We start from the raw sequence: 11098 nt of genomic DNA on the forward strand, positions 1-11098 counted from the left end.
TCGGTCGAAACTGAGATTGAACCCATAACCCTTTGTATACAAGGCGGGCATGCTAACGTTGCACTAACGGAGCTTCATGAAAATGGGGGTTAATATATTTAACATAATTATTATTTTCTTTGTTAAAGAAAATTTTATATTGAAATAAAGAACAACTTTGGATGAGTCTTTTTTTGGCATAAGACCAACTATATTCAGAGTTGGTGAAAGTACAGCATAATGTTAGTGATGGTAAAATGTCACTTTTTGCCTCACTGTATTATGTGTGTATGTGTAAGTGTCCATGGTAGTTTGGTGGTTGTCTAAGTTGTGATTGTTGTGGTTTTTCACCGCCCATCGTACATTGTGGCCATCACTACCATTATAATCACATAACAGACAGCTTGAGTGAAAAAGGACTTTTTTTGTTTTGTTTTTGTTTTATTATTATTTTGTTTTTTAGTTTGTGTAACACACAAACAATGAGTTTTTCTATGGGTACCCTTATTTACATAGCCCGTAAGGACAACTATCAATATAGCTACTTGTAAACACACCACTGCATATTAATGTACATCCATAAAAAGTCGGGATCACAAAAGTACTCAGAGAAATACAAAGGAAATAAAATTCTATTAAAATTGAAAACTTTTTGAGTCCTCTTCAGATTTAATGTTTTAATATATTTTTCAAGTGGTATTTTAAAACGTATGATCATATTGAAAATTGGGTTCTGGAAAATAAATTATTTTGGTATAGGTGTAAGTTTTATGATTTAATATATTCACCAACTTGTTCAAAATTTCGGTTAAAATAAACATAGATCAAAAAATGTTATGTCCAACCACAAGATGAAACGTATTACCCCTTGTGTGCAATTGACTGAATTTTATTGTTTAATTGGACCCACAAACTTTGACATCCAGTTAAAAATTTTGGTGTGGATTTAGAGTGAGTGCTTTACTCAATTTGAAGTGTGTGGTTTCTTATACTTGATATTGGGGTACAATTATTGAATATTTAGTTTTTTTTTTTTTAATATATTAAAAAGCAATACAACAGGAAAACTACAGCGTCCACATCATACTACAACTTGGCACTTTTATTTAAAAAACTGCAGTATTTTGTTTGTAATAAAAACTATGTAAAAATCAGCTAGTTATAAGAGTACTTCATGAAACTTCGATTTCGTTGACGTTAGAGACTTGCGAATGAAACCAATTTTTACAGGTGAGTATTAAAATTTTATGGAAAAATAAAAATGTATTTTAAAAAAATTTAAAATATCGGTCTATATGGGAGCTATATCGAAACTCGGACCGATATATACCAAATTTAGCACAGCTCTTTATGGACCTAAAATACCTCTGGATTTCAAATTTTATCTGGATTTCAAATTTGACCTCAAGCAGCGTTACGGTTGGGAATTTTCAAAAAGTGGCACAAAAAGTGGCAATCGTCGAAGAAAGTTGCACAATTATTTTCGAAAAGTGGCACAATTTAATACCTCAAGGATTAAATTGAAGATCTGTCTATATAGGGGCTATGTTGAAACATGAACCGATATAGCCCATCTTCCAACTTGATCTGCCTGCAGACAAAAAACGAGTTTGTGCAAAATTTCAGCACGATATCTTCATTATTGCAGGTTGTAGCGTGATAACAACAGACAGTCATTCAGAAAACCAGTAGACTGACGGATATCGTTAGATCATCTTAAAATATGTATACTTTAGATATTTAGAAATTGATATTTCAAACGGATTGACAAACATATTGTACAAATAATTGAGATAGTATTTTGTTTTACATCCCATAAAATATGAGAATGTTTAGCACAAAAATAATATACTATCCCAACTTTTTTACTGCGAAAAAAATCGATAGTCTAAAATATCGTTTCGTAGCATTAGTTTATTTTTTACCGTTCAGGTATCGATGTCAAAATTAATAATTTCAACGAGTGATCGTACAGATTTTTATACCCTTCACCACTATTGTGGTACAGGGTATAATAAGTTTGTGCATTTGTATGTAACGCCAAGAAGGAAAAGCCTGAGATCCGTTTTGTATACCAATCGTCTTAGAATTAATTTCTGAGTCGATTTAGCGATGTCCGTCTGTCTGTATGTCTGTTCATGTATTTTTGTGCGCAAAGTACAGGTCGCAGTTTAAGTCCGATCGTCCTCAAATTTGGCATAGGGTCGTTTTATGGGACAAAGATCTCTATTGATTTTGGAAAAAAATCGGTTCTGATTTAGATATAGCTGCCATATATATTTATCCCCGATCTGGTCATAATTGGTGTGTTTATCAACCGTTGTTCTTCAAATTCAGTACATGCGAATATTTTATGAGTCTCGAAAAACTTGCAAAAATCAGCCTAATCGGTTCAGATTTAGATATAGATCCCATATATATCTTTCGTCCGATTTAGACTCATATGACCACAGAGGCCAAAGTTTACTACCGATTTACGTGAAATTTTGCATAAAGAGTAGAATTTACATTCTACCAATGCTTCGTAAATTTGATTGAAATCGGTTCAGATTTAGATATAGCTCCCATATATATCTTTCGGCCGATTTGTACTTACATATAGGGCCTCAAAAGCCGTGATTTAGTTCAAATTTTGCACAAGGAGTACGTTTAATAGTATCGGTACGTGTACCAAATTTGGTTGAAATCGGTTCCGATTTAGATATAGCTCCCGGTTCAGATTTAGATATAGCCGTGATTTAGTTCAAATTTTGCACAAGGAGTACGTTTAATAGTATCGGTAATTGTACCAAATTTGGTTTAAATCGCGTCAGATTTAAATATAGCTCCCATATATATCTTTCGCCCGATTTGCACTTATATGACATCTAAAGCCAGAGGTTTGCCGTGATTTGCATGAGAGGTACGTTCAATGGTATAGTTTTGTATGCCAAATTTGGTTAAAATCGGTTCCGATTTAGATATAGCTCCCATATATATCTTTCGCCCGATTTGGACTTATATGGCCTCAAAAGCCATAACTTGCTTCACCTTTTGCACAAGGAGTACGTTTAACAGTATCGGTAAGTGTGTCAAATTTGGTTGAAATCGGTTCAGATTTAGATATAGCTCCCATATATATCTTTCGCCCGATTAACACTCAAATGACCACGGGGGCCAGAGTTATACTCCCATTTACGTGAAATTTGGCAGAAATAGCAAAATTATTATTCTAACTATGCATGTCAAATTTAGTCAAAATCGGTTCAGATTATATATAGCTCCCATATATATGTACACCAGAGTTGGGAAAATATGGTAGACTATTTCATATTTTAGACCCATTTGACTGGATAGTTTCCACGGAGAATATATTTAATATGATATTTAAGTGTGTCAAGTTTGATCTAATTTGGTTCAGATTTCGATAAAGCCTCCATATATTCGTTCTTCCGGTTTATGCACATATGGACAAATTCCCACACTTTACACAAAATTCTGTGATGATTTCTCCATATCTTAGTCATATCCTACACACTGTAATGCCAGACTTTCCACAGAACGGTTGAGTTTTAAATAAGGCTCCAAGTCGCCCGACTTGACCAAATAATATATCACAACCCACACTTGACCACATATCTTGGAATGATCTAACCAATATCCTTATAAAATCATCACTGCTGAGTAGCAAAAATTGTAAATATTACTAAAATTGTCCTATATCTCGAATACATAAGTATCACCTGGTAAATCATAAATGCTATTTTGTACAATTGCATTAAAATTTCTCTCGCTTCATATTTTTTCCCATATTTTTTTATTTACATTGTGTTTCATTCCAGGGCGTTAGCCGATTTTAATTTTAATTCTAGAGATTTTGTAGAAGTACAAACAATTGTATTTGTACTGGAAATGCAAATCTTTGAATAGCTCCCAGCAAATTTGAAGTTTGAATAGCTCCCAGCAAATTTGAAGTTTGAATAGCTCCCAGCAAATTTGAAGCTTGTGAGATAAAAAATGTGCTCGTGTATTGTAACATAGTAATTTTAATAAATCGTACTGTCTATAGTGGTTTTAAATTCTTTATACATGTGTGTGTATGTTATGCAGAAAAAGAATTGAGTAAGGACCATGACACAACTATGTGAAAGGGTAGTGTGGGATTATGTGTCCACAAAATGTTGAAATTCGCACAAACTACCATTCTGAGTAATTGCGGAGAAGTCAGAAAAGCAATTTGAAAAAAAAAAACTTCCACCGACGTCGTCCTTTATTTATGATGGGCCCATACTCGTTAGTGACTGTAATTTAAATGCAAACTTTGTCCTTGTTTTAGTCATTTCAGTGTAATTAATTCTGTTTTTAAGAAAAGAAATTCATAAACTTGGTTAAATTTTGTGATTGTTACTTACATTCGTAGTGGGTCCTTACAAATATCTACCGAAGAGTTAAAAGACAATGTGCTTTGTTCTCTAATGCAATACAAATGGGAGAGAGACTATGAGTTACAGCTCATGCACTTTCATTTCATCCTTTGGCACTCTCGTTATAGGGGAGTAACATTTGTTGGTTGAAATCTTTGCACTTTCGTTTTACTTTATTTTTCATTAGTTTTTCCTTTCGTTTTGTTCATTACCCAGAGGGCCACGTAATTTCTTAGCAAATCATCCGTCTTTTGTACACACTACAGCGTGTAGGTACCTACTTTCCGTTTGGGTTTACATCCGGAGGTGAATCCACTTCCGGTGCACATGTGAATCTAGGAGAGGTTATTTCTCGGTAATTATAAGGAACCATATCTTAACTAGGTTCCTTCTTTGGTGAAGGAAGTGGCATTTGCAACAGAAATACCATAGGAAAGTTAGAGAGTCTACCCACACATATTACACTAGTAGCTTCTAACAGATGCCGCGGTGGCAAAGGGAAAGAGGCAATGTGATGGGCTTCACTACCGAAACATGTTATGTACAAAATGGTAAATTCTTTTATGTAATTTTAACGTTGTCCTCATGTTCAAGCAATGTTCATATTCCATGGAATAAAGTGAAGGATGGAGAGATTCAGTGTCGACTCGTTTTTCCGTGGTGCCATTTATTTCACATAAAATGATAAAAGAGTGTGGCAGCAGGAGCCTCCTTTTTGGACCGAATGAAATTTGGGTCAAGCAGCCAGTAAAGTTTTACTTATGGCACACTATTTTTATAATATTCGGAAAGGGACACATATAATATGGCCGTAGGACTATGCAATACATTGTGTACATATACGCATGGATCACAGTGTTGTATGGAGTTCAAAAATTATTATAATTTCAAAATTATATTTTGAAATTTATGGGTGTTCGTTCAAAAATCGTAAAGTAAAACACTTTATTGTTTCGTAGTAAAAATTTAGTACACAGGGTGGCTGATATGTATTGTAACCAACTTCAGGTTTCTATCATTTCTCGTGTGACAGCTGACAGATTTATTCCGGTGACTGTTCATTTTATTGATTACAGGCTTACAAAATCATTTTTATCTATTGCATTCAAAAAATAATGTTATTCGTGTGGGTAACGGTAACTTTTGTTTGTGCATTTCCCATGATAAAAATTTTTCTTTTTTAAAAAAAATATACAGTAAAACTTTGTCTGGCTTTTTCTCCTCTTTTTTATATATTATACTATAAGTATTATTTTGAAAATTATAATTACAATATTATATATGTATTTTTTTTATTTTTACAACGTATGTTAGGTTGTTAAATAATTATTATCTTTTTTGTTATATTAAGGTAATTTGGCTAAGAGCAGCAATGCCTTCTAGCCGCTAGGTTGCAAATTAAATGCAGCCTTGTGAAACTAACTAATGTTTTTTTATTATTGGGAATTAGACATTTCTTTCTTTTTTTTTTTGTTTTGGAGATATTGGCGCAACAAGAAATCTATGTCGTCTATGCGACACCAGTATTTTGTTGCCAAATCCCAAGGGGGTGGAGGATCTGCGTTTAACGTCCTTAGTAATAGTGCCTTTTCTTTGCGTAATTTCCACGTATATCCGCCACGCGTTCTTGCCTTCTTTACTTCGGGAATTTTTAGATTCTGGTCTTGTTGTCGTCCAGCTGTTCTTCTCTTATATTCTTCAATAGTTAGCGGTCTAGGCCCAGCCTGTAATAATTCCACAACCCTCGGATTGGGTTGGACTGCCCGGACAGTTACGGCAGTATCTTCCATCAATATGATATACTATTATTTATTATTTTTTTTGTTCTTTCTTTGCGGCTGTTTTACGCAAGAATTTGTTCATAGATATATTGCTTTTATTTAATGCGAATAGAACGCAATGTTGAAATGCGGATAAGACGCATTAATTTGGCAGGATCGCCATGTAATGATTTGATGGGTTTGTGTTTGAGAATATTAAAACACTTTGATGATTTGGTGTCTAAATTGATTCTCTTTATTGTGGGCTCAAGGTCCCTCTTTTATACTCATTTCTTCTTAAAACTATTTTAGATTTTTCAGTCTTAAATTTACCAATACATATTGACATTTATGGATTGACCAATGATAAGTCATGGATTACACACATGTGTTTCTCATTCTTACTTTCACTTTTTGCGTTACAATTGCATTTATGCTGACTGCGCAGTATTGCTCTGCTTTGAACCCATTTGCCCATATTCTTGCTTAGTTCAATGTTCTATTTAAGAGTTATCAGGAGTGATCAAACAATAATAAATAAACTCCTAAAATAAAATAATAAAACACTTCTTGGTGAAGAAGCATTTTTTCCATAATAACCACAAAGTTTTGATCAAACTTTGCAAAGCAAGATTTTTTTATTTGGTAGATTATTTTTGGCTTGAGTGGTAGGCGTGATCTAAACCCGATGGAATTTTGCACTTGGGCCATCTTGGAGAGTAAGGTTGCCAATAATACGAATCAAAACGACACTTCGGTGGCAATGTGCCATAATATCGCAGAGGCATATTGTTGTAGCAAGTGCTGGCTTTGTCGGCCGTTTGAAGGCCATAATTCGCGGCAAATGGTGCCAATTCGAACATATCTACAGATTCTAAAATTTCATTTTACTTCCGAAATGCTTGCTTTTGAACAAAAATATGTTATATAAAAACATAAATTTATCTTTTTAATCATATTTTTAATTTATTTCCTATATTTATGTTCCTCCTGTGTTAGGAACGATAGTACTGTGTCACTCAAAGGAACTCACAGTAATAGCTATGGTCAACTCTCGATTTACGACAGTTTTGTCGTAACTTGAGTAACAATAAAGTACTTTTATATAAAACAAAGCCATATAGCCATAGTGAAAGTTGAGGCAGTCACTGTTGTGCATTACTTGCTTGGGGAACTATTTTAGCAGACAGCCAAGAGACAATGTAAAATACACCAATATAACAATCCAATTTCAACCACATAATAGGCCAAAATTATTGTGGAATTACATAGCTTTGACAAGGGGGGAAAGAGGTATTTGTCGGGGGTTTATGGCACATTGGGTATATTTTTCAGGCCACCGATTGTGCGTTAACTTTTTATGTCCCTGATTGAAAATAAATTCTTTTATTATTACGTTCTGCGGGTAATCCTGATATTATCACTATTGCAGGAAGGAGATTTTATTTCATTTGCTCTATTGCGAAAGGTAAGTCACATTATATTTTACTGTGGAAGAGCAGTCGAAAATATACGATATGTGCCAAAAAGAAAGTAAAAATATTTTTATAATTAGAATTTACGCAAAAACCAATGCATACAAGCTGTTTGGATTGTAGCATAAATGTTGGTTCTGATATGGGTTTGAAACAAAATTCAAATTCGGATACGAAGTCCCAATCTACATTTACTATTATCAAGCAATTATGTTACCATATCCCATAGTGATGGGCTTCATTCTCCTTGCCTCACGCAAAAAGGGGTATCGCCGAAAAGTTCAAAACTTTATCACTTTATTACAGCAAAAAGCAAAAACTTGAACGATATCCCCAAAACCTACTTGGAACATTTTAACACAATGTAAGCACGGCTTAAACAGAATATTATTTGGCAGTTTCGGATTTTTTTTTTAATTTAATATGGTGAACCATTTTCAAGTTATTGCAATATATGTAGCGGAAATTCCTTAATTTTGAACCTAACGGTTTATCTCAAAAAGTCGAGCTGATAGAAAAAAGCAAGTGCAGCTTTAGATTCAGCATTCGAAATAACCTTAAAAACAATATTCAGTTCTTTATCAACAGAACCATAAAAAAAAATAACTTATTACAATTACACATTAGAAAATAATATGTTTGTATAGAAATCGCGATTTATATCAATTCAGTAAATTGTGAACAAAATCAATAGTTGTGCACCGATTGTAATGAATTAAAGCTCTTTTTATTCAAAAGATATGTAACTAACTGTTTCTAGACAAAAATTGTGATTTTTGTCCCATTTAATTTTTTAGGAATTTTTAAAGAACAAAAAAAAAAAGAATTTTTTTTTGTTAGAAATTTTAATTAGTTTTTTTTTCAAGACTTCAACGATATCTCTAAAACTACATGGAAAATTGAAAAACAATGTAAGCACGGCTTAAAGACAATATTGTTTGAGAGTTTCGGATTTTGTTTTTAATTTAATATGATGAACCGTTTTCAAGTTATTCCAAAATATGTAGCGGACTGCCTTAATTTTAAACATAACGGTATATCTCGAAAAATTGGCTGATAGAAAAAACCAAGTGCAGATTTGGATTCAAATTAGTAAAAATTTGCTATACATTTCAAATCAACACAAAAAAGTTCAATTTTGTTCCCTTGTATTATTAATTGTTCACTTGAGAATAGCGTATAATATATTCGTCTTTACGTAACTTTTAGGTCATAATATTTCAATTGAGACATTCTATCCAAAGACCATCATCCAGTTATCAATATTACCTATCCAGATCCTGAATGGTTTTCCCTTTCTTTCGAAAGAATGTAATGAAAGTGGGTGGCTCAAGGGAGATTGATATGAAATGTAACGGCCTCTTGACTTTACAAAAGTGGTACTTGTAGGAATTATATTCTTACGAACACATCCACCGCATAGATAAGTAATTTACACCTGATATGGCTCTCTATGCAATCCTTTTTCGTGTGTGTACGATGTTTCTTCGCAAATGTCATCTCTCTATGGGTTGTCTCGAAGTGTATTTCCAAATTATGGGGTATTGATGGATTTCTGTCTATGTCTCCCACGGGAGTATATCATTGACAAGGTCTGGCCAAATGAGAAGCAGAGTAAGATTTATTACAAAATAAGAGACCGATGGAGCCAGCCGTTTGGTTCGTTCCGTCACTTAGCACAACATATTTTGCTTTGCTCAACAGCATTTTAGGGATTTGTCAAAATCACAAAAAGGCTTATGTCGAAATGGGAGCAACAACAAGAAAATCACTACCAACAATAACAACGCCCCTAACAAAAAACCTGAGTTGCCAAAGATGCTGACAAATAGGTATTGAGTATTCCATTGAATGTATACACCACACCAATGCAAACACATACACATATGGTGTTTTCTTTTCTGAAAAAAGTGCTTTGCCTTCATTTTGTCTGTACAGAATGCGCATTTTTAAAATGTTACCAGCAACCTAAAAAAATACTATCATTTCAGCGGGCAGAAAAGAATTCAAAGAAGGAAACAGGGCAATCGCAGCACTCTCGTTTGTTGGCAGTGCTGAAAATGCCCGTCATTTGCCTCTAATGGTGGCGGTATTTTCACAACAGAATTCGAAGCCTTTTCGAACTTTTGCCTTTTTTTTAGAAAAGAATCTAAAGAGTACATTTTCCGGGCAAAATGCAAAAAAGTGTGCATTTTTTACAAGAAAAGAAAACGCCAATAGTCTAGGTGTAGGGATGTCGATATTGGAATTCCATTACAATCTCAGTGAAGATAATTAAAACAAAATTATTTGAAATATCGTGATTAAAATGATTTAGCCAAAAAATTTTAATTGTTCCACTGACATTACATTTTCAGCTAATCCAAGAACGATCAGTTCTACACGCCAAAGGTACTAAACCCAATTTAAGGCTAATTTAGTTCATGGTAATTTTTATGTTTAACATAAAATTTCTCCAATATGAGAAATTTCCCTTGACCTCAATAATTTTTTGTGTCTGTTAGTTAAATGAATTAAAAAAGAGGATAATTTTTTCCTCTTTGAAGCATAAAGATTTACTAAATTCGTATATCTCACAAAATATTTCAGAATTATCCAAACATTGTAAACTCGACCAAAATGTACCCATCTTAAACTTCGAATGAAGCTAAATACATTTTTGCAATTTTTAACCACAATTTGTTCCGTAAAGCTATAAAAATAATTAATTATGTGTAATAAAAATAATTAAGCTATAAAAATAATTAATTATGTGTAATAAATTTTATTGAATTTTTCAAATAAGATTTATTTATTTTTGTGATATCAATGCGATAACGGCTTTTAATACAAAGTTTACTAAAACTTTTCTTAAATTATCCTACATTTTCCTTCCTGGTGTTTCTAGTACGTTTGGACAAGTTTTAGAAAAGGGACTATTTTGCCGTTTTAAACGGATTTTTTTTTTTTCATTAAAGAGAATAGAAAGTCAATAGAAAGTAAAAACAATAAAACAAAATAATACTATTGGCTTTTTGTCATCGGTAATTTCTTTGCGTCGGCCCGAGTCTGATCTGCATGAAATTTTGATAGCATCCGTTTACTATTATGTACTACACGGTAGTAAATGGGTCTTGTGAAGCTTTTGCATCAGGCTGTGAAACTAGGAACGTTTCGATCCACTTTGTTCGTTAAACGAAAAGTTATTCGTTTAATAGTCCCTTTCTATGTGCGATCCGCACTGCCATCTCTTTTATCTACAATATTGTATAAAAGAGTGTCACAATGAATTTCTCTGTAAAATTTTGAAAAATTTGTGAAGTCTTAAGTTAACTTAGGTATAGTGACAGCCTGTTATTTCGGGCTCAATTAGACTATTCGCAAGTGGAGGACATTTCTCCTTTACAACCCAGCAAAAAAAGAGCTTATAAAAAAGTAGTTTGGATCCCCAAACTGTGATCCGGAAGTAGTGCAAACATGAATCATCTTCAATGAATTTTTT

The sequence above is a fragment of the Haematobia irritans genome, chromosome 3 (assembly GCF_050003625.1).
Source record: "Haematobia irritans isolate KBUSLIRL chromosome 3, ASM5000362v1, whole genome shotgun sequence".
Lineage (NCBI taxonomy): Eukaryota > Metazoa > Arthropoda > Insecta > Diptera > Muscidae > Haematobia > Haematobia irritans.